At 44.2% G+C, this 25,678-nt stretch overlaps 2 protein-coding genes across 3 annotated transcripts in view; both read left to right on the top strand.

Moving 5' to 3' along the window:
* The window catches only part of LOC137647105 (uncharacterized), a 371,223-nt gene that overhangs the window by 285,977 nt on the left and 59,568 nt on the right, over nt 1–25,678 (top strand). The gene's annotated exons all lie outside the window — the stretch shown is intronic.
* LOC137646852 (protein RRP5 homolog) overlaps nt 10,455–25,678 on the top strand; it is a 56,298-nt gene continuing 41,074 nt past the window's right edge. The window contains exon 1 of the mRNA XM_068379926.1: nt 10,455–10,587. The gene's annotated coding sequence lies outside the window, so the exon portion shown is untranslated. The remainder of the gene's footprint in view (nt 10,588–25,678) is intronic.

Here is a 25,678-nt window from a genome sequence, read left to right as displayed (position 1 = left end):
CAAAATCAATTAACTTATAAGTTAGCCCATTTCTGACATATCTTGAAATCTTCATCAAAATTCTCCGTAACTTTTTGAGTTGGGTGGCAAACAAACATACAGAGGTGAACACATAACCTTCATGGCAGTGGTAATTAAACAATGTTTATGAAGTAATTTAGATAAGGATATTTCTCATACCAATTATATGAAAAAAAAATAGGGCAGAATATAAACAGGAAAGTTCCTACACTATCACCATCTATGAATGCTATACTATATATAGGCACTGCACTAGGAATTACTAAAAGGTCTACACCTTGCCATTAGTTCCTACCTGCACCCAGTTTGTAGCATCTACTTCCCATATTTTCCTGCTTCCTCCCATCTTGCTGACCAACCTCTTTCAACTTTTACTTCATTGTGCAACTATGGGTTTTCCCCTAGTTGCAATGAATGGCCATCACAGTCCTAGCTCCGTTTCATGTGGCTCAAATTTATATATGAATGGAAGTCCCAACACTAACAAAACAAGAGGACTACAGTAATTGAGAATCAAGTAAAGAGGACAAGTCTGAAACGACATTTCCCAAGTTGCCCATTACTGTGCCCAACTATAATAAATCAATTCTAGTTATAATAATAATAATAATAACCAATGTTGCAAAAAGTGAAAAATGTCACATATGTAAAATGCCCTTAGTAAAAAAATAATTTTATTTTGTATGTAGTAACAATGCATCAATTTAGAAATAATATCATTTTATGGTATAGGCATAAACCCAGAATTATTATTGTTATTATTATTATTATTATTATTATTATTATTATTATTATTATTATTATTATTATTACTAGCTAAGCTACAACCCTAGTTGGAAAAAGAGAATGCTATAAGTCCAAGGCTCAAATGGAAAACTAGCCTCTTGAAGAAAGCAAGTAAATAAACTACAAAAGAAGCAATGAATAATTTAAGAACAGTTTTTCAATATTAATCTTACCCGATAATCATGTAGCTGTCAACTCTGTTGCCGACAGAAATCTACGGTCGGGATACGCCAGCGATCGCTATACAGGTGGGGGTGAACACACAGCGCCATCTGTGGTCAGGTACTCCAGTACTTCTTGTCAACACCACCTCAATTTTTCCTCTGTCGTGCCTCCGGCTAGACCTACATGGATACGCTGTTGATTCTGGAGTTTTTGCTCACGATTTGGTGATGTATTTGCTCTAGAGTTTAGCTTTCGCTATTCAGGAAGTTTTATCATTAGCTTAGCTAGCTTTTGGAATTAATTTGATTAATTTTGGTGACAAAGAGAGTATGAACTCTTTCACTTTTAAATGGCCGACCCTTCCCTTAGACGGAAGTGTTGGTGTCTAAGAGAGTATAGACTCTCTTTCTTAATTTTGCTTAACAAAAGTTATAGATTTATTTTATATCTCTCCGCCTTTTATAGGCCTCTTCGATTAACTTCCTTTTATTATAAACTTATTAAAATTAATTTTTATATTTGTTCATATTCGACCTTTCCTAATAGTAGGCGGTCTTTTCTTGGTACCGAAGTTAATTAACATTGAGCCCGTCATTTCGTTTTTACCTGTTAACATATTATGCTATTTTAATGTTTTTGAAAGAATTTCTTTGATAGTCTCGTACTGTTTTCAAAGTTGAACTAACGTTTTGTCTTGTCTCTGCAGTTGTTGACGTTCAGAACGTTCAACTTGCGCTCTATCGTTACGATAGAGAGAGAATTTTCACGGTGTCACGTTGCAGTAAGAGTAAACCGTTTCTAGCGTTTTGTTCATTCTTTCTTAGCTTAATGGTTTTAATTCTAATAAAGGAACTTTTTATTTGGGAAATCTTTCAGTTTTTTTCCTTTAACAATAATATGTTTTAACGATATATATGATTGGGCTCTTCTCTCAGGTTCTAAGTCAAGAGAGAGAGAGAGAGATAGAGACGGAGGGAGAGAGAGGAGGATAAACGTTTCGTTCAAGCGAGTAACGTTGTTATCGTTTTTGCTCTTCTCCCTAGTCTCTTAAGGGGAAGAAGGTAAACGTTTCTAGAGTTTTATTCTTGTTCTCAAGCTTTATGCGGTGAGAGATTTTAAACGTAGTTTATTTGATCTAGTGTTTAGTCTCTTTCCAGCCACTGAATTATTTATCTTTCATTATATTTTTCTGTTACATTGTAATTCTGTTTTCGCAATTACTAACTTTTAAGGAAGGATAGAATTGCGTGTTTCAGGTACAAACCACTTAAAGTTTCGAGTTCAGTGAAATAAGTGCAAACAGAAAATCAAAAGTGATAAGTGATAAGCGCAAAGTGTTACAGTGTTGCGTTCGAGGGTTCGTCTGTTCGTGCCAGTTGTTCGCCTAGTCTGGGACCTCTTACAAGCTCCCAAGCCCAGGGGAGAAGTAATGTCGAAGGACTTATGGGTTCAGCAGGCCTTGATCGACGAACAGACGTTTCCCTCCGTGGTTTCGGGTGTATCTACACACGTTGCCGACGTGATCACCCCACCCACACAAAGACGAGAGAGCCCTTTTATTCCTTGTCTGCGGAAGAGGTTTCTCGCAGAAACCATGGACCAAATCTTACAGCTTTTAAGTGCAAGTCGGTCCCTTCCGCGCAAGTCCAACTCCTAGGTGTAGCCATTAGCACTGGGTCAGTTCGGACTTGCTGCAGTACGACAACTGCACACCTCCCAGAGAGAGTGTGGTATCGCAACAGGCAGTAGCTCCGTCTGTTGCCGCACCAGCTGTTTTAGACCCTCAGTCTCAACGGACAGTAGCTCCGTTTGTTGTTATCTTTCTTAAACTCTAGTGGTCTATGCTGCAGACAATGCAGTCTCAGCTGGCGGTGTTGATGCAGGAGTTTCAGGCAGAGAAGGTTAACACACCTCCTCCTGCGAGCGCTCCTCCACCTCTACGCAGTCCAGCCTGCCAGACGTATGATGTTGAGGTTCCTCAAGCTACCTCCATGCGTGAGCTGCCGCATTGGGAGTTGCCAGATACCAGCTCTGTGCAGCAACCTCCACTTTCCTTGAGGCAGGAGCCTCTTGCCACGCGGCAACCTCCTCAACACTTGAGGCAGGAGCCTTATGCTTTGCAGCAACCTCCTCTACCCTTGAGGTAGGAGCCTCTTGCGTTGCGACTACCTCCTCCATCCTCGAGGCAACAACCTCTTGCGGTGCGACAACCTCCACCATCCTCGAGGCAGCAACCTCAACTCCACCTCTGCGCAGTCCACCCTGCCAGACGTATGATGTTGAGGTTCCTCAACCTACCTCCACGCGTGAGCTGCCGCATTGGGAGTTGCCAGATACCAACGCTATGCAGCAACCTCTTGCGTTGCGGCAACCTCCACCATCCTTGAGGCAGCAACCTCAACTCTTGCGGCAGCCACCTCCACTGAGGGAAGAGCCTCAACTCTTGTGGAACCTCATGCTATGAGACTCTTGAGGCAGGAACCTCACAGGAGCCTCAATGGGCTCTCGTGGCATGGTTGGTTTCGACCTGGCCTTTCTTTAGAAGGGGCTAGCGTTCGATCCCAAGTATGAGGTAGAAATTTATTTCTATTTGAACACGATGTTGTGTTGATATTTATCCATCTTGACTCATTAGGGGTAATTTGAATGAATTACTGCCAATTGTGTCACGTGGTGGCCCGGGGAAATCTGGTAAAACTCGCTGATAAAGAGACTGATGTCTCACCAGGTAAATCCTCGGACAGCTAGATTAGTGTCAGGTTCAGATTTCCTTTATTTAATCCTCCTCAAACCATGAGGCAGGAGCCTCATGCTATGCGGCAACCGCCTCAACCCATGAGGCAGGAGCATCATACTATGCGGCATCCTCCTCAACGCATGCGGCATAAGCCTCTTCCCTTGCAGCTTGAGCCTCATCCCATGCAGCATGAGCCTCATACCATGCAGCATGAGCCTCATCCCATGCAGCATGAGCCTCATCCCATGCAGCATAAGCCGCACGCCATGCAACATGCTCTGCTTACCTTACAGCATGCTCTACATACAGCATGCTCTGCATACAGCATGCTCTGCATACCTTACCGCATGCTTCTCAGTCACACATCTTTGGTTGTTGCCAACTCACTAGACTGTCAAACAGTTTCATAACGTTGCCTTCTAGTCTGCTGCTTTTGCACCAGTGAAACCCTCACTGAGAGAACTTAGCTTTTCTCGGATATGGTTCCTGTAGATGAGAAAGTGCTATTCTCCCTCCTTCTGATATTCCCTTGAGGACTCTGTCATTTGGAGAGGAGCCTTTAGCTGCGTAGCCTCCTATGGACTTTTATTTAAGCATAACATGCTTCCAGGGAAGGTAATGGTTCCACTTCAGTCGCTAACCCCGTCTGTTACCACACCTGCTCCCATAGACCTTGAGCTGTGTTGCAAGACATGCAGTCCAAGCTTAGTCCTTGTTAGAGGATTTTTTGTTTACGGAGTCAGTGTGTCACTGGGAAGACGTTCAACAACCAGCAGAAGTGACTTGTTGTGACGCAGTGCGGCAACCTCAGCAACCCGATAAGGAGTTGTCTGTACGACCCAGACAGTCTAGACAGCTTCGGGTTGTCACTGTACTTCCTCGCTTCCCCATGGTTGACAGTTCACAGACTGTGCATCAGTACCATGATCTTGTGTCCGGCTCCGTCAGACGACTAGCTTTTAAGAGCTCCCACAAGTCGTCGCTGTCTGGAGATTCTCAGATGGACTATGGATCTGACCAAGGAACTGGGCCTCCTGGTCAAATTTTGAGGAGTCCCAGCTCGTCCCATCCCAGACCATTGTCTACCTGGGTATGGATCTTCAGAGTCGAGCTTTTCGGGCTTTTCCGTCGGCCCCAAAGATCTACTAAGCCCTAGTTTGCATCCAGAGCATGCTGAGAAGGAACCGATGCTCAGTCAGGTAGTGGATGAGTCTAACAGGGACACTTTCATCGCTGGCCCTGTTCATCGAGTTAGGGAGACCCCACCTCCGCCCCCTTCAGTATCATCTAGCGGCTCACTGGATTAAGGACATGACGCTAGAGACGATCTCAGTTCCTGTTTCCGAAGAGAGGAGGTCTACTCTCACGTGGTGAAAGAACAGCTTTCTTCTCAAGGAAGTCTACCTTTGGCTGTTCAGAAACCCGACCGCCGTCTCTTCTCTGACGCATCAGACACGGGCTGGGGTGCGACTTTGGACGGACAGGAATGCTCGGGAACATGGAATCAGGAGCTAAGGACACTTCACATCTTTTGCAAGGAGCTGTTGGCGGTTCATCTGGCCTTGATAAACTTCAAGTCCCTCCAGCTTAACTAGGTGGTGGAGGTGGACTCTGACTACACCACAGCCTTGGCTTACATCTCCAAGCAGGGAGGGACTCATTCGTGGAAGTTGTTCTAGATCGCAAGGGACCTCCTCATCTGGTTAAAAGATCGAAAGCTCACGCTGGTAACGAGGTTCATTCAGGGCGATATGAATGTCATGGCAGATCGCCTTAGCCGGAAGGGTCAGGTCATCCCCACAGAGTGGACCCTTCACAAGAATGTTTGCAGCAGACTTTGGGCCCTGTGGGGTCAGCCAACCATAGATCTGTTCGCTACCTCGATAACCTAGAGGCTCCCGTTGTATTGTTCTCCGATTCCAGACCCAGCAGCAGTTCACGTGGATGCTTTTCTGCTGGATTGGTCCCATCTCGACCTGTATGCATTCCCGCCGTTCAAGATTGTCAACAGGGTACTTCAGAAGTTCGCCTCTCGCAAAGGGACACGGCTGACGTTGGTTGGCTCCGCTCTGGCCCGCGAGAGAATGGTTCATAGAGGTACTGCAATGGCTGGTCGACATTCCCAGGACTCTTCCTCTAGGAGTGGACCTTCTACGTCTACCTCACGTAAAGAAGGTACATCCAAACCTCCACGCTCTTCGTCTGACTGCCTTCAGTCTTTCGAAAGACTCTCAAGAGCTAGGGGCTTTTCGAAGGAGGCAGCCAGAGCGATTGCCAGAGCAAGGAGGACATCCACTCTCAGAGTCTATCAGTCTAAAGGGGAAGTCTTTCGAAGCTGGTACAAGGCCAATGCAGTTTTCTCATCCAGTACCACTGTAACCCAGATTGCTGACTTCCTGTTACATCTAAGGAACGTAAGATCCCTTTCAGCTCCTACGATTAAGGGTTACAGAAGTATGTTGGCAGCGGTTTTCCGCCACAGAGGCTTGGATCTTTCCACCAACAAAGATCTACAGGACCTCCTTAGGTCTTTTAAGACCTCAAAGGAACGTCGGTTGTCCACTCCAGGCTGGAATCTAGACGTGGTCCTAAGGTTCCTTATGTCATCAAGATTTGAACCTCTCCAATCAGCCTCTTTTAAGGACCTCACATTGAAAACTCTTTTCCTCGTGTGGTTTACAACAGCTAAAAGAGTAAGTGAGATCCACGCCTTCAGCAGGATCATTGTTTTCACATCTGAAACGGCTACATGTTCCTTGCAGCTCGGTTTTTTGCTAAAAACGAGCTTCCTTCACGTCCTTGGCCTAAGTCGTTCGAGATCCCAAGCCTGTCCAACTTGGTGGGGGACGAACTGGAGAGAGTACTTTGCCCAGTTAGAGCTCTTAGGTACTATCTAAAAAGGTCATAACCTTTACGAGGACAATCAGAAGCCTTTTGGTGTGCTATCAAGAAGCCTTCTCTTCCAAGGTCTAAGAACTCAGTTTCTTACCTATTCAGGCTCCTGATTAGGGAAGCACATTCTCATCTGAAGGAAGAAGACCTTGCTTTGCTGAAGGTAAGGACACATGAAGTGAGAGCTGTGGCTACTTCAGTGGCCCTCAAACAGAACCGTTCTCTGCAGAGTGTTATGGACGCAACCTATTGGAGAAGCAAGTCAGTGTTCGCATCATTCTATCTCAAAGATGTTCAGTCTCTTTACGAGAACTGCTACACCCTGGGACCATTCGTAGCAACGAATGCAGTAGTAGGCGGGGGCTCAGCCACTACATTCCCATAATCCCATAACCTTTTTAACCTTTCTCTTGAATACTTTTTATGGGTTGTACGGTCGGCTAAGAAGCCTTCCACATCCTTGTTGATTTGGCGGGTGGTCAATTCTTTCTTGAGAAGCGCCGAGGTTAAAGGTTGTGATGAGGTCCTTTAGTATGGGTTGCAGCCCTTTATACTTCAGCACCTAAGAGTCGTTCAGCATCCTAAGAGGACCGCTACGCTCAGTAAGGAAGACGTACTTAATAAAGGCAGAGTAATGGTTCAAGTCGTCTTCCTTACCAGGTACTTATTTATTTTATGTTATTTTTTAATAACTAATAAAATAAAATACGGGATACTTAGCTTCTTTGTTAACATATATGCTGGTCTCCACCCACCACCCTGGGTGTGAATCAGCTACATGATTATCGGGTAAGATTAATATTGAAAAATGTTATTTTCATTAGTAAAATAAATTTTTGAATATACTTACCCGATAATCATGATTTAATTGACCCACCCTTCCTCCCCATAGAGAACCAGTGGACCGAGGAAAAAATTGAGGTGGTGTTGACAAGAAGTACTGGAGTACCTGACCACAGATGGCGCTGTGTGTTCACCCCCACCTGTATAGCGATCGCTGGCGTATCCCGACCGTAGATTTCTGTCGGCAACAGAGTTGACAGCTACATGATTATCAGGTAAGTATATTCAAAAATTTATTTTACTAATGAAAATAACATAATTACATCAAAATAGATGTTTCATATATAAACTATTAAAGGGACTTACTATGCATTTCTGGCAAAAAATAGAGTGATTTTCCTTAACTCAAATACTAATTACTTGATCAGAATGGCACTTTGACACAGCACTCTATAGACCTCACCCTGATTTTTGATACTTTACTGCATTGGCAAATCTCATTAATTAAGGCTTTACTCCTATCCTAATAAAGCCGGAGCCAAGTGAATCAGGTAAGTAGGTAAAGCAATTCAAATACCTACACTCCCCTGTCCCTCCACTCTCGTTTTATAAAGAACCAATAAAACTTATGAAATACCAATCACACACACACACACATATATATATATATATATATATATATATATATATATATATATATATATATATATATATATATATATATATATATATAAAAGGAGAAAATGGGATGACTTTATAACACTGGTAGAAGTTTCATCGGCAAATATAATGCTATTTTGTTATGAACATGTGTAGGTATAGAGGACTGTTTCTATCTAAAAGTAAGTCGCACGATTTGCAATCATATCGTCCAGTGAGTGGCGCGTCATCTTCATCATTTCATCCTAAGTCTATTGACGCAAAGGGCCTTGGTTAGATTTCGCCAATCACCTCTCTCTTGAGCTTTTAGTTCATTCCTTCTCGATTCATCATCTCCTACTTTGCGCTTCATAGTCCTCAGCCATGTAGGCCTGGGACTTCCAACTCTTCTAGTGCCTTGTGGAGCCCAGCTGAATGTTTTGTGAACTAATCTCTCTAGCAGAGTGCAAAGAGCATGCCCAAACCATTTCCATCTATCCTTATCGTGATCTCATCCACACATGGCACTCGAGTACAGTAATCTCTCTTATAGTTTCATTACTAATTCTGTCCTGCCATTTAACTTCCAATATCCTTCTGAAGGCTTTGTTCTCATATCTACTAAATTTATTGGAGATTTTCTTTGTTATACCATGACTCATATCCATAAAGTAACACCGATCTCACTACTGTAAACTGATATATAGTCTGATTTTTATATGTAATTTCAGGCGATTTGATTTCAAAATTTTACTTAACCTAGCCATTAACTGATTTGCTTTTTTCAATCTTTCAATAAACTCTATTTCTAATGACATTGTATTGGAGATTGTAGATTCTGAATACTTAAATGATTCTACCTTATCAATCATTTCTCCCTCCAATGATATTTCATCTTCCATTGCATACTCCGCTCTCATCATCTCTGTCTTTCTTCTAATCTTCAGCCCAACCTCGTGTGATATTTTATGCATTCTGGTAAGTAAGCATTGCAAATCCTGTTGTATTTTGCTAACAAGGGCAGCATCATCAGCATACTCTAGGTTTGCTAAATTCCTATCATCAAACCAATCCAATCCTTCTCCACCATCTCTGACTGTTCTACATATTACAAAATCCATGAGGAGGATAAACATTATAGGTGACAACACATTCCCTCGGAGTACTCCGCTGTTCACTGGAAATTCATTTGATTAGACTTCATTGATATTAACTTTGCACTTTCCATGCTCACGAACAGACTTAATCAAATTTACATATTTAAGAGGAATTCCCTAATAATGTAGGACTCTAAACAAAATATGCCGGTGCACACTATTAAAGGCTTTTTCATAGTCAGCAAATACCATCAAAAGGGGATTTCTATATTCTGACCAAATTCTCATTGTGAGACATTTTGTCGCGTTGTTATAATGCATAATATTTATATGAGTGTTAAACTGTCATATTTCTATTAAAAGTAATAAAATCAAGACTAAGTTAATCGATATTCATGTTACAATAGTATTACTAAGCGAATTAGGTTAATATTGATATAATTCATAAATGTATTCAAGTTAATCACTGAAGGATAAAAAATTGGAAACAAATCTTTTAACCTGAACCAGATAGTAGGTTGGCCAGGGCACCAGCCACCTGTTGAGATACTACCGATATGGAGTTATGGGGTCTTTTGACTGGCCAGACAATACTACATTGGATCCTTCTCTCGGGTTACTTTTCATTTTTCCACAAACACAGCGAATATTCTGGCATATTCTTTACTTATTCTCCTCTATCCTCATACACCTAACAACACTGAGATAACCAGCCAATAGGGTTACTGCAATGTAATTATTCAATGGCCACTTTCCTCTTGTTAAGGGTAGAAGAGTTTCTTTAGCTATGGTCAGTAGCTCTTCTAGGAAAAGAACACTCCAAAATCAAACCATTGTTCTCTAGACTTGGGTAGTGCCATAGCCTCTGTACCATGGTTTTATGGTTTTCCACTGTATTGGGTTAGAGTTCTCTTGCTTGAGGGTACACTCGAGCACACTGTTCTGTCTGGTTTCTCTTCCTCTCAAATTTTTTATAGTTCATAGAGATGTTTATTTTAATGCTGTTACTCTTTAAAATTTTATTTTTTCTTGTCTCCTTTTCTCACTAGGCTATTTTCCTTGTTGAATCCCACGGGCTTATAGCATCCTGCTTTTCCAACTAGGGTTGTAGCTTAGCAAGAAGTAATAATAATAATAATAATAATAATAATAATAATAATAATAATAACAACAACAACAACAACAACAACAACAACAACAACAACAACAACAACAACAACAACAACAACAACAACAATAATAATAATAATAATAATAATAATAATAATAATAATAATAATAATAATAATGGATTTCGAGACAGCGTCACAGTGAGCCGTTACAACGCAGTTTTCCAGTTGTAAATTAACTTACTAGTTACTACAACTACACGTGTGACATGAGTTCGGCTGCGGCAGATATCTAAGAAGTGAAGTTATTTTGTCGTGTCTTTTGTGAATTGGAAAAATTTATATAAATGAATTATCTGTGAGTATGACTTAAGTTATTTTGATATGTAAATAATAAGGGTTAGCCTTACGGCAGCCGCAAAATAGTGTACTTAAGCAGTACATGTACTACATCTTTGACAAACCTGTACAATGTTACCTTACGGTAGATTCCTACCTATTTAGAACCTCTCGGAATCACTCGTATATTTTGATTCGTTAGATACTGGCCGTAATGTGAAATTTAAGTTATGAATATTAAAATAAAATGTAATCTATAGTTCAGATGAGCGTGAGACAACCTATGATAATGCCACGTTTCCAGTCATTCATTACTCCAAAAAATGGATATTTACCAGTATTGAGTTGTTTTCTATTTTGAAGCCATTGTAGTTCGTTGGGATATACTAGGTATAAAATTTCAAAAGTTAGGGTAGTTTGTAGCGCTACGGCCACCTCCCCCAAGGTTCTGTTTTTGGTAATTTTGTATTGTGTTACAGGGTGAGATTTCGAACAGAAAATATATGTTTTCCTATAGTAAATAACTTGATTTAACCGAATTTGATGATCATTTCAATCGGAAACAAACAGATCAACCAATTCGGATAACTTTAATCTGCCGAATTAGTTGAAGTTATTACGGATGAAATGAAGGTGAAAACCGGTTAGATCACGTTATTTCCTTCAGGAAAACATATAATTTCTGTTAAAATGGGTAAATATAATCACTGATGTCATATAAGTTGTGTTAAAATATTTAAATATAAGCATTTCTTCAACGGTGTCACTTCTCTTAAACGAATGTATTGCGAACAATAACATTAGCAACGTTACCAATAATACACAGTGATACCAACGTTGACGTATGGTACACAGAGTTACCAACGGCACGATGACATTACTAGCGATAGCAATGATAGATATTTCCATACGTATTTTAAATAATTTCCCCATATAAGTTTTACTCAGTATATAAGTAGTACAAAAAGGGCACAGAACTTAACAAACCCACCTAACCTATCCTAGTAGTATGACAGGTCACAAACCTCAGGGATTTACTGAAAACAGTCAAATTCTCCTTACCTTTACGAAGAAGACGGCGAAACTTGCGGGTCACGGGAGTCTTCCATGGGGGTAGACGACTTTTTCCCAAAAATGTACCTTTATTGGAAGTAACGGTATAACCACAACAACGTTTCTTTTTGGTTTTAGGAATGGTGGAATCGGCATTGCAATAAAACACGTGAATATCTTTCCTGTAAGATAGGGGGGGATGACACTTGGGGCACTGCAAACGTTGAGGAATTACATTGTGTGATTTCAGGAAAATATCAACATTGGCAGTAGAATCATAAAAATCACCATGGAAATTAGCAATTGCTTTTAGCTACGGAATACTGCAGCCGTTACAAGTATCTATAATTTCCTCCATCGTAAAATACGAAAAAATAAATCTCACTCGAAATGTCGGACACCTGACTAGTTTAAAGGTTACAAAGGAAAAGGGCTTCGTAGAAGAGGGATGAACAGACCACTTAAAGAGACAAAGGAAGGGGGTAGGAAAATATCAGTTGTCAACCCCCTTGTGTAAACTTTGAATACGTATCGGTTCCTGATTGGTTAAAAGAAAAATAAGGGAGTCTAGAGGGTAAACATAATGAATTGGGTAAGGAAACTAGTCCAGGGAAAGTATTTATGTGAAACTGGGGAGTGAAAAGGAAATAAAAACAATATAGGAAGGTAAAATGGAATGAATGATAAATAATATTGAAAGAAAATATAAAATGAGATGGTTTTACCATGAATGAACTGGATAGGGAAACTAGTCCAGAGGAAGAATTTATGTGAAACCGGGTAGTGAAAAGGAAATAACAAAAGAAATAAACCCAATTTAGGAAGTTAAAATAGAATGAATGATAAATAATATTGAATGGGAATATAAAATGAGATGATTTTAAAAGGAATAGGATAATAAAACGAGTAATAAAATGGGAAAAAGATTCTGCCCAAGGGGGAGGGGTTTCTGCACTGGGCGAAACTGGTATGCACGAATGAACGAACGTACGGGTGCTAATGTTAGCATGGAATGTTAACATTTGATCTACATTGGACGTTGGCAGCACTGGTTACTGTATTTTTTCATGACACAATCTTTGCAACGGCACCTCCAAAGTTTATCCAGATATACTGTTTTGTATTTTCCTCCGATAATTATAATTTCAAGAAGGTAATGTATAGAGAAGAAAAGGATTGTTTTACGATTATATATCGATTCCCCAGTATGTTTTCCCCACCCAAAACCCTGAGTTCCCACTGGGGGTCCCCCATTATCGGAGGATATAGATGTATATATATTTCTGAAACTATTCATTTGCGACGGGAACGAGTGTCATTTTCGAAGAGAGCGTAATTTTTTCTATATGAAAAAGTAGTTGTTTTCCTAGGTTACATTGCCCTGTAATACACTACAATGAAACCCTGTTTTCTGGGTGGAATGTAGTTTTTTTGGGACAGGGTTAAATTTTTTTTTTTCATTACTGGATAAATCGATTTCTTTGTGGGGAAGTTGTTATTTTGGGGTTGAATATAGTTTGTTTGGACAGGTGTAATCTATCTTACAAACTACGAAGACTCATTATGGTCTGAATAAGGTATTATGAAGCTATTTTTATGATTTACAAAAGGTTGTGAATTAGTATCAACCTTTCCCTCCTAACCTAGCCTAGGATCCTATCTACCAGGGGTACACCCCCTGCGAACCTCTCTTAGACTCCCATATTTTTAGCTACAGTGAACCCTCGCTACTTCGCGGTTCGACCATCGCGGATTCACCACTTCGCGGATTTTTTCCATAACCCATATATATACAGTAATATATATATATATATATATATATGTATGCATGTATTTATGTATATATGTAGGTATGTATGTGTATACATATAAATATATATATATATATATATATATATATATATATATATATATATATATATATATATATATATATATATATATATATATATATATATACACACACACACACACATATATATATATATATATACATATATATGTTATATATATATATATATATATATATATATATATATATATATATATATATATATATATATCTAAAGTAGGAAGATGTGATGTAGTTCTAAGGGAAAAGTATGGGAAATATGTCTGGGTAATAAGCAAAGCTCTACCTCCTGTTTGTTTCTACATTATGATCAGAGATAAATGTAAACAAAACATTGGTTGCCATTTTTTATCGTGCTTTTTAGCATGTTTAGGAAATGCATGATATAAAATCACCTTTAATATTTGTGCCTGTTTTAGTTTAGGGTACTGTAGTACATGCATTAAGTGTTCTGTACATTAAAGGGTAGTTTGTTAACAGTACTACGTACAAAGGAAGGTTTTAAAAGTCTGAATATACATGTTGAATAAATAGGTAAATATGGTGTCACTACTTCGCGGATTTTCACCTATCGCGGCCGCGACTGGAACCTATCTACCGCGATAAACGAGGGTTCACTGTAACTGTAAGACTTAAGTCTTAACGCTGTGTTTGCTTCCGAACTCGATTTTGACAATCTGGAAGACTGACGAGGTTGGTCTTGGCTGACATGTTTGACCCTGACAGCCAAGATCAATCTTATCAGGTATGGAAGGCTGACAAGTTCAATCTTGACACCCTTAAAGGCTGCCAAGATTAATGCTGCCAGTATATATCAATCTTGCCAGTCCTTGAAGGCTGCCAAGGTTGCTTTTGACATTCAAGTTTAATCAGACCAATTTAAAATTTAAAAAGTTAAGCCTAAAAACTGCACTGAAAGGGGAAAAAAAACCACAAAAACACCACCTGTCCTATGGTTCCCCACCTAACCTTTAGTCAAACCAAGCAAAATGGGCAGGTGAGCCACAGATTATATCATGGCGAACTCTGACGAATTTGGTAATTTTACCAGGACAGAGCGGATTAAAGAAGTCCTGAAACAAGAATAAGGTCTTAAAGGTGGGAGGCCTCATTCTGTTAGTCATATCCAGGATACGGTATATCCTCCTTTTCAGTTCTTATTTTCAGGTGGTCGGAGGTTAAAAATTAGGAACCTTGGAAGGATTTTGATCCTAGGTCAACCACACATGCCCAGATTGCCCAGAGCTTTTTTACCTATTTTAGAACAGGGATACTTAAGGAGGGCATTAATAGATTAAGAGTCATTCAAAACTACTCCGTAAAAGCTGTTTGTTCCGTAACCGAAATACAAACCACGCTATTTACAAAGGGTTATTACTTTTAGCGTAGCTGAAATGGCTCGCCATTAGAATTTAACGAGGGTGTATTACCCCCGCGCTAGTTAGCGGGGGGGGGGGGGGGTAGGGGAGTGGTAGCTAGCTACCCCTCCTCCCCCTCACACACACGTGAATACTCACTTTAACTTTTGGCTCGGACTGTGACAGACGTCTCTGTCTTGGTCCTCGCTTGGCAGCCATTGTCTGTTTTGTCTTTACTTAATCGCTTACTTTTCTTTTACTCAATATATATGTAAACATGTTTTCATGTTTGTATATATATTTGGGTATAGAAATAAGTAAGTTTCCTTTTTAGATGTGTGTGTGTAGTGTACGATATCTACGTGGAGGCCTCGGCAGTTAGGCCACCACGGCGTATTTTATGGGTGGCGATCGAGTTTGACTTATGTCTTTCTCTCTCTCTCTCTCTCTCTCTTGAAGTCGTTCACCATTTTACTACGTGTTACTAGGCCCTTGTAGCCTAGCTTCCTTTCCGTGTGGGGGGTTGCTACGTCGTACGTTTGTATCAATTAGTTATGAATCTAATTGTAGTTGTTTTTTTCAGCTTGTAGAACGATTCCTTTCGGGGTTTTCGTTCTTTCTTTAGTGTTCATTCATTTTTAAATTACATAGTTACATAATTATAATTGTTATAATTCTGTTTTGGTTACAGCTCTCCTTCCGCGAGTGTAAGTGGTTGTGAGGGCACGTGCCTGTTGTGTAATTCTTGTTCCTTTCCCTCGGGATTCCTCTTCGGAGCCTTCCCGGGGGAATGAATGTGTACTAATATTATTTGTTTTATTTTTTTACAGTTACCGATCTAGTTCGTTTCTGTAATATAGCAACGGTGTGAGCTGTCTGGTTGAGTCCTGGGGATTCGGCTGTTGCTGCCTCCCCCCTTGTATTTTCGTCAGGGGCGTGTCTCCTTCTACTGGTAGTACTCCCGTGTCGACGGACAGCTCTCCAGTTCATTGTAGAACAGTCAGGAGGCTTGCCTCCTTGGGCGGATAACTTTCCTTCCGAGGGAAGTTTTCCTGTCCAGGCTTGAGTTTTTCCCCTTTTGGGGGGTTCTTCTCTTGCCTTTTTTTCGTGCGACTATGCTCTTGGTGCTGAGCGGTCGCACCTGCAGTTTCGCTCAAGGGGCTGGGCAACTGCAGGAGCTCCTCTTCGGAGGATTGCTCCTTTTAGGTCACTGGCTGACCAGTCTCTTCCACGAAGTGTTTCTCTTTCGTTCGCGAGAGAGTACACTCATAGAGACTCCTCTTCGGAGGTTTCTTCTGTTGCTGTTGCTGTTGGCCTCCCTCGCCGTAAGGCCCTCCGTCCGCCTCGTCGTAAGGGCCTCTCATCTCCCTATAAGGGTGCTTGAGGCGCCCTTTTGGATCTCCGTTTGCAGCCTACAACTCCTTTTTTTTCTCGATCTTCCGCCTTGGCGCAGAGGGACAGCAGTCTGATCTCGTCTTCCGACGGGCAACGGTCTTCCCGACGGACAACGGTCTGCCCGACGGACAGCGGTCTTCCGACGGACATCAGTCTCCCGGCGGACAACGATACCTTCGGGGCAAAGGGTTGCCCCCACGGGGGTTCTTCCCTTGCGTGTCAGGGTTTCCCTGCGCGCCCTTCTGCTCATCAGCGCTTTCAAGATGATCTTCCCTGCGGTTCCTGTTACGTGCCCTGTGCGCCCACGTTCGCCCTCGCGATCTAGAACTTCGGTTCAGGTCGGGGTCAAGGACTCTTCTTCTTTGCGCAGGCTTCCACGCGTAGCCTTCTGCTCGTCAGCGATCATCAGCTCGTCAGCGATCATCAGCTCGCCAGCGATCTCCGGATCGCCCACGTGTGTTACAGCTGGCACGCCAACGTTCTCCAACACTTCTGAAGGAACATGGTTCGCCAGCTACTAGCTCACCTGCGCATGCTGATCGCCATCGCACGACCCTCAACTGCGGATGCTGATCGCCATCGCGCGACCCTCAACTGCGGATGCTGATCGCCATCGCGCGACCCTCAACTGCGGATACATGATCGCCCGCTTACGCATGCTGCTCCTCATCGCACAACCCTGCACGATCGCCCGCTTACGCATGCTGCTCCTCATCGCACAACCCTGAACGATCGCCCTCCTGCGGATGCTGATCACCATCGCACCCTTTCACGCGATCATTCACCTGCGCATGCTGCTCGCCATCGCACAACCCTGCACGATCGCCTGCTTACGCATGCTGCTCCTCATCACACAACCCTGAACGATCGCCCTCCTGCGGATGCTGATCACCATCGCACCCTTTCACGCGATCTTTCACCTGCGCATGCTGCTCGCCATCGCACAACCCATCACGATCGCCCGCTTACGCATGCTGCTCCTCATCGCACAACCCTGAACGATCGCCCTCCTGCGGATGCTGATCACCATCACACCCTTTCACGCGATCATTCACCTGCGCATGCTGCTCGCCATCGCACAACCCTGCACGATTGCCCGCTTACGCATGCTGCTCCTCATCGCACAACCCTGCACGATTGCCCGCTTACGCATGCTGCTCCTCATCGCACAACCCTGAACGCTCGCCCTCTTGCGGATGCTGATCACCATCGCACCCTATCACGCGATCATTCACCTGCGCATGCTGCTCGCCATCGCACAACCCTGCACGATTGCCCGCTTACGCATGCTGCTCCTCATCGCACAACCCTGCACGATTGCCCGCTTACGCATGCTGCTCCTCATCGCACAACCCTGAACGCTCGCCCTCTTGCGGATGCTGATCACCATCGCACCCTATCACGCGATCATTCACCTACACATGCTGCTCGCCATCGCTTACCATCACGCGGTCATTATCGCCAGCGCGGCAGCACGATCCCTCGCCGTCACGCCATCGCTTGCGTTCGTCGCCTCGGACACGTGTTCATTTACCTGCCCACCCTCACGCTCACTCGCCTGCGCGCCCGCGCGATCGCACGCCCGCGCGACCATTCGCCTTTGCGCGACCGTTCGCCCTCGCGCGACCATAGTTCGCGGCGAATTCCACAGCCGGTGGTAGCAGCAGGGACGCGTGCTCCTAGACGGCACTCGGGATCACCTCCATCCAAGCACAGGTTGGTAGTGCAGGACGAAGACAGGTCAGTACAGCATTCTTCCCCACCTTCTTTTCAGGCAGGTACCGTCGGGTCCACTCCAAAGGATCGCCCGATCCCTTTCACCTTAGCGAGGATTTCGGACTCTGTGTCCTTGGAGCAGCAGACATGGTTTGGTCCGCTGGCACGGGCGTTAATGAGGGATATGAAACCAGCACTCGCCGGCCTGGGTAACAAACCAGCGGCTGTCTCTCCTACGCTGAAGAGAAAGAGAGGAGTAGACTTCGTGGTGACTTCCCCCAGGGCGAAGTTGGTTCCCAAGAGGTCGGTCTCGAGGGTCCCCTCTCCTGCACGAGTACTCTCTCCTTCTCCCGCCCTGGAAGGATTTTTGGCGGGGGGGCTTTCCGTTCAAGATTTCTCCATCGGACAAGGGGTGACTGCTTACCTCTTCCTCTGGGAGCTTACCAGGTTCTTTCCCTCCTCAGTTACGGCCCGAGGTTTGGGTCAAGGAAGCTACAGGAAGATCAAGGGTACTTTCCTCCTCTCGAGCTCAGACACCTTGGCCTTTCGTCGTTAAGTATCTACTTGCGGACAAGCTCGATGTTGTACCATCTGGACGCGCTGACTGAAGGCTTCCTTCGGGTGTCTCATCTGTGGAGGTCGACGACCTCAGACGCCCTTCCATCCTTGAGAAGAGTTTTGTCTGTGCCCAAGGACAGAGACTTAGACAGCTGCTGTGCGGAGTAAATCGACTTCCGGTTTCACTCCTCCAAGGCGCTTTCTTCCAGACTCTGCAGGGCTCCAGCGCCCTTTTCTTTCAACCACGTCGGCCTAAGTTATCGGCTACGACAACTGGGACAAGGTGTCCAATTGCAGTTTCCTCCTGTCAGGAACAGATGGCACGGGAGACTCCCCCGGGGGGGCATAGTCCTAAAAGGAGTTCACGAACTCTAGGATTGCAGGTTTTTTCGCTGGGAGGATGCTTAAGGTTACTCATCCGAATGACAGCTTCCCGATGCCCATTCCCGCACAATCTCTGTGAGTAGCCAAGGATATCGTGCCTGCCGTCTCTGTCAGCGAATTCAGTGTCTCTGAACCTCTATGCCATAGCGTCAGCAGAGTTGCCCGGTTGGGCAGAATGATCCATACCTTAGGCGAAGGTCTTCCTTAGGATCACCGACGGCTTCACCCCCGGCCCCCTCAGTCGATCCTTTCTTGTAAGGAAGGATCTGAGAGGGGATGTCCATAGTCGACCTCTCAGCCCTGATCAAGTTTGTCGAACAAACTTCGGCCAGCGTAGACCAGCAGAATCGATCAGACTGGTAACGAGGCGACAGGACTCCTTTAACCCTGGATCGGAAGGACGGGTACTTTCAGTTTCCATTCCATCCATCTTCCAGGGTGCTCGTCGAATTCAGCCTAGACTGCAAGTATTCCGGCTTATGATGCAGTGTGGCTATCCCGCCGTGGCATAGCAGGTTTGTTTCCCCAGAGAACTCTCCCTGCCTTCCTCTTGGCCGCTCAGGTGCAGACTTCCGCCTCCTCTGCTGTTTGGAGGGTTGGTCAACTCCGGTAGGCTCGGGTTTCGACCTTCTTCAGCGCTGGGACAAGCTTCCGGATGCTGACCATGAGTGTGGGCTCATGGTATTTTGCTTGGAGCCTTCTCTTCCTCTGCCTCAACATCTGGAGTATCTGGCCATGATATTAAGTCAACCGCCTTACCACATTGGAAACCCCGCTTCTCGTCCATCCAGCGAGGTTAAGCAACGTCGGTACTTGGATGGGTGACCACCTGGGGACGCCAGATTCTGTTACCGCATCCTCCGAGCCTTCCTTACGGTTGACTGTGGCAAGATTGAGGAGAGTCGCAGTACCTGTTCTCAGTCAAGCAGAGCTTTCAGCCCTACCTTGGAACGTTTCCTAGTTCTTCTTTCCTCATTGACCCGTCTATAGTCCAAACGGTCGCCTCAGGATAAGTTCCATGTGGGGCGATCCAAGTTCCGGTGGCTTCAGGCAATGTTTAACCGGACTCCCTGGCCCTAGGGGACCAGCGGAACTATTAAACCTGCAATGGGTGTTGACCTATGGAGCCTCTTGATGGTAGTGGATATTCTCGTCCTTTCCCCACATTCTTGATGCGGTTCTCGGACTCGTCAAAGGAAAGGGGGGGGGGGCATGTTCCGGTCCAGGCCTATGGTCAAGACCTGAAGGATACCTCTCCATCATTCAGGCAGGCTTAAGGGCCTTAGTCTGGCCCCTCTTCAGATCCTACAGCTCCTGCCAAGTCGCCCCGTTGCGCGTCGACTTCATTCTAACCAGCAGGGGACGCATTTTCACACCTTCACATCTTGCAGTAGAGATACCGGGATGATTGAGATTCTCTCAATTCCACCATCGGCTCTCTCATTCCAGGCAGGGGAATGTTTCTCTCAGACTATCCGAGCAGAGCCTCATAGAGAGAGTGTACCTAGGGGTCTTTGACCTTGGGTAACCAGCAAGTGCTGGTCTGGGGGACCTGATCGCGACACCTTGGAACCTCAAGCTTCCACTAGTCTTCCCCCCAGTCTCAGACCCCGAGACTCTGGCAAGATGCATTCCGGTGATGGTGGGACAAATTCGACGCCTGCGTCTTCCCTCCTTTTTGTCTGCGGACAATGGGTCTCAACAAAACCAGGTTGTCTGTCAACCTTTCAATGGGAGAGCTCCACTGGGACTATGCGCAGAACGGTTTCTGGACCCTCTGCTTCCCCTGACGGAACTCCCGGGAGAGCTTCTCCCACGGCGCAGACTACTCAAGCAACCACACTGCGACATCTCTCCCGAACCGGGGCGTCGCTTCGGCTTCATGCCTGGAGACACTACGCTTCCTCCTCTAGAAGAGACAACCCGCTACAGTCGCGGTACGGAGGTCGCGTCATCTGCGATATTCATCCGCAGGGGTCTCCCAGGCAAAGTGAAGAGTCTAAGGTGGTGGGTGCCGTGGGAGATATACCTCTTCCCGTGAGGCCTCTTCTCCAGCAATAACGGTCTTACTGCCTTTCGGCGGGAGGAAACTCCTTTCCGCTCTCGGCAATGAAGCCTGTCGCTCAGCCTTTCCCTGACCTTCAGGCTTAAAGGAATAACTTTTTCCTGCCCGCTGGATCTATCCTCGCTCATGCGAAGCTACGATCGTCCCTGCCCTAGTCGGAGGAAGACCTCCAACTTGGAGCATGGCTCGGACTTTTAGTCCTTTAAGAGATCTTCTCAAGACCCTTTTACGACAGGCCTCGGATTGTATTCCGCCTTGGGTCTTCTGCTCACTCTGGCCACGGCCAGTGTGTAAGCAATCTTCTTGGTCTCTTACTACTCCCCCCTTTCTAAGGAAGAGGGGAAGGCAACATTCAGGCTCGCTCCTGAGTTGTTGGCTAGACTCAGAATCTGAGGGTCCCGACCCTTCGGTCCGATTCATTCAAGATTTCGAGTCTCCATTCTGTGTGTGATGTCCCAAGACCTTCTCTTTCTTGCCAGTAAGGAATCGAGAGGTTAGCGCTGGGAACAGCTGCAGTTTGGCCTCAGTTGCAGCCGATTTGGGAACACAAGGAGGACAAGGGGGGGAGAGTCACCAGTATACCTCTTCAGCCCGGACTCGAGGACATTCATCTCGACCTGTTTTCAGACCCTCCCCCGTCACGTCGCCCTACAGCATGATGTTGGATACATCGCAACGTCCCTCGCCTTCGAGTAATACTACTCTGTGACGCAGGTGCTACAAGCTGAAGTCTGGAAGCGTCTGATGACCTTCGCAGCCCGCTTCCTGCAGGGCGTGACCCACAGGAGTCTCGATACGTTTTCTATCGCTCTGTGGTGGCTACACAACAGCTGGTCTAACCTCAGGCTCCTTTTTGGACAGGTAGCAGAAGGTTGAGGGCATTGTTATCAGGTTTTAGTCTGCATGAACGAAAGAAGTATGTCTGGCCCTTACTTCTTTCTTCATCATCCCCTCTACGGGGAAGCAGCATCCTGGTCTCTGCATAGCTGACCTCGAACCTCTGCAGGTAAACCATGCTTCCTTGTGTTCCGAGTATTGAGTCAATACTGTCGCGTCCCCCATACCCTGACGAGGTGGTATTGGGAACGTCCTAACCCAGAGTTCCTTCTGGAACTCCAGGTCAACTGCCTAAGACGGGTCACACTTCTTCCTTCACACACAAGCTTACGTAGGCCACATGGTTCCTTGCGGAGCAAGGAACTTATGAGGTGCAGGGACTCCTTTTCTCGAGTGCGACTCACTCGGATTCTGAGTCCCCGGGTAAAGCCAAAGCCAGTATGGCTGGGGACTTTCCACCCTTCCTAAGGGATAAGTCACCCTTTGTAAATAGCGTGGTTTGTATTTCGGTTACGGAACAAATGAAAAATTCGAAGATAATTTGTATTTTTCCTAACCATACAAACCTTAGCTATTTACACATATTTGCCCGCCAGCCCTGTCCCCCAAGACAAGTCCTACCTCTAAGTGAAAGTGAGTATTCACGTGTGTGTGAGGGGGAGGAGGGGTAGCTAGCTACCACTCCCCTACCCCCCCGCTAACTAGCGTGGGGGTAATACACCCTCGTTAAATTCTAATGGCTCGCCATTTCAGCTACGCTAAAAGTAATAACCCTTTGTAAATAGCTAAGGTTTGTATGGTTAGGAAAAATACAAATTATCTTCGAATTTGTCATATATCCTCTTCATGAGGGAGGGAGGGATGGAGGGATCTAATTTATTTCACAGTTTTTTTATTCATGTTTCATTATATTGGTGAATGACCTTTATAGGGCCCAACTCTTGGAATATGTTGCATATCCTATAATCCACCCGTCATATCTTAAGCGTATAAAATTAGGACTCTAGTAAAAGCCTTAAAAGTTGTTTTTAAATATTAAACTTAGCCGGTGAATATATAATAGCTGACGTCTCCGACGGCTCGACAGATTCCAAAAACTCGCGAGCGATCGCCGTGAAGGTTGCGGGTGTGACCACCAGCGCCGACTATCGGCCAGATACCGCATATACTTGTCAACATCTCCAGTTCTTCTCTGTTGGTCTTGTCGATAAGTTGGTTCCACTCGCTTTATGACCTCGAGTTTTCTACCGAATTGGTGAAGTACTTGGTTTTGGTTTTATTGCTTTCGCCGTGTTGGATTATTCAATACTATCTTCAAAAGAAATGCTTTTGAAAGGAGAGGAAAAGTGTTTTGCCCTTGCTTTTTTTTTAATCTCTGGTTTTTCCATAGAGAAAAGATGGCCGACCCTTCCCTCAGTGTACGGAAGTGTGTTTAAGGCTTTTAGTAATTATTTAATCACTTTATAAATTATTGTTGATATTTATAGATTTTCCTCTATATATTTTATATCTCACCCGCCTTTATTAGGCCTCTTCGATTAGCTTTCCATTTATACTAAACATCAAGATAAAATTTATGTTTTGTTTATATGCGGCCTTTACCTATTCCTTGTAGGCGGTCCTAACTTGGAAAACGAAGTTAAACAACGTTGAGCCCATTCAACTTTTATTTTTGTTAAGTTTAAATCAATTGCTCTGTAAGAGTTATGAGATGAATATTTTTTAGAAAATATTTTAAGAAATATATTCTTTGAATAGTCTTCGTGCTGTTTTTTCAAAGATGAACTAACGTTTGGTTTATTTATGCTACGCAGTTTGCGCTCTATCGTTACGATAGAGAAATAGAGAATCACGGTTTCACTTTGCAAAAAGAGTAAATCGATTTTGACGTTTTGTTCATTCTTCTTTCAAACTGAAGTGTTTTAGATACTAATTTAAAGGAACTTGTTAATTTTCAATTTCTTAGTCCTTTCAGTTTTTTCCTTTGGTCAAATAACCTGTTATTGACGAAGGGTGAGTGGGCCATTCTCTTGTGTGTGACAAGAGAGAGAGAGAGAGAGAGAAAGAGAGAACGATCCGATCTTTATTCTCGTCCCAAGTCTCTGTACAAGGAGTTTGGGAGCGAGTAACGTTGTTCTCGATTCAGTTTTTTACTCTCGTCCCAAGTCTCTGTACGGGGAGAGAGGATAAAACGTTTTAGTTTTTATTCTCGTCCCAAGGCACTGTATGGTGAGAGATTGAAAACGTAGTCCTTAGTGAACTAGTGTTTAGTCTCCTCCCCAGTCACTGATCCTTTTTAACTTTATATATTTCCGTTTTATTCGATATATATGTATATGTTTATTGATTTTTGCATGTGTGTTTCATTTTGTACTAATGTGCTTACATTATACGACTCATTTCGCAATTCTAACCTTTTGATGTAAGGGAGAATTGCGTGCTTCAGGTAGAAATCAGTTTTATTCATGTCTAATGTGAAATTATTGAAAAATACGATATCAGTGAAGTAAGTGCAAAAAAAAAAAAAAACATGTTCTGTGTTGCGGAGGGTTCGTTTGTTCGTGCTTGTCACTTGCCTAGTCCGAGACCTCTTTCAGGCTCCCCTGCACCAGGGAGAAGGAATGTCGTAGGACCTAAGGGAGTGAGGAGTGTAAACCAACGAACAGACGTTCCCTCAAAGGTATCAGACGTTGCTCGGCAAGCACGTCCTTGCCATAAGACAGGAGAGACAAAGTTTCTCCTCGTCTTCCGATGATTCGTCTCTTTAAAAGCCTGGGCGTATAGTTTCGAGACGGTTGAAACGTTTATTAGTTCCTTCAGAACAAGTTCAACGTCTTAGCTGTAGTCATAATAAGAGTCCCGTTCATAGCGATGACGTTCATGTACAGACGTTTCTGCCACAGACTCGACGTGACGTTGAGCGGTGGACGCCGTGGACACAACGTGACGTCGAGTGTCAGTCACCGTAGTCTCGATATAGCATCGATCAGCAGTCACTGCTGTTTACTACGTGACGTTTGAACGTCAGCCATTGCAGTCACAGGTTGATCCGAAGTTAGATATGCTGTTAAAGCTTTCTTCTTCAATAGAAGCTTTCGATCCTGTTCCTGTGCAAAAGGATCCTTTGCTTTTTGTACGTCACGGTTCTGGGATACGTGATTCGGGTCTTCAACCTTCTAGACGAGCTTTGTTACGCCACGCTGACGTTATCTCTAGTGACAGCTTTGCTGTTAAGCGAGATGCGGAGCATAAATCTCGATGTAACTTTGATCGCTTTGAACGTCAGCCACCGCATTCCCAGCGTGACGTTGAGCGGTGGACGCCGTAGACATGACGTGACGTCGAGGGTCAGTCATCGTAGTCACGATATACTGTAGCATCGAACAGCAGTCACCGCTGTTACTACGGGACGTTTGAACGTCAGTTACTTCTGTCACGACGTGTAGTAGAATAACATTCTCTGCAGTCACAACGTGACATCGACCCTCCAACTTTAACTTCTGTTCATATACAAGTGGATGTAGCCTGTCAGGCTTTTCCTTCACGTCATTCTGAATATAAATCTCCTTCTCGCAAGACTTTAGTTTTATCAGATGATGTGCCTTCTGAAGAAGTTGATGACCCCCTTTCAACTAATGTACCTTTGGGGAGTCATTCAGAAGAGGAGTAACCTAGGGTGGTCCAACAATCCCTTGTATTTTAATTATGAATTTCTTTAGTGAAATTTTGTCCTAGACTTTCTTCGACGCCTGCTTTTACGAAGTCAGTTCTCTCTTGTTCTTCCAAGAGGGCCATGCTCTTACTGGGAGACTGGTTGGAATCCAGGAGAAGTTTAGGAAAGTCTGCTTTTGCTTTTTCCTCCTTCTTAATTAGCTTCCCGCTCGGGCATCTG

The sequence above is a fragment of the Palaemon carinicauda genome, chromosome 9 (assembly GCF_036898095.1).
Source record: "Palaemon carinicauda isolate YSFRI2023 chromosome 9, ASM3689809v2, whole genome shotgun sequence".
NCBI classification, from domain to species: Eukaryota; Metazoa; Arthropoda; class Malacostraca; order Decapoda; family Palaemonidae; genus Palaemon; species Palaemon carinicauda.
Note: the sequence above shows the minus strand (reverse complement) of the source record. Positions and strands in the feature narration are given on the sequence as shown.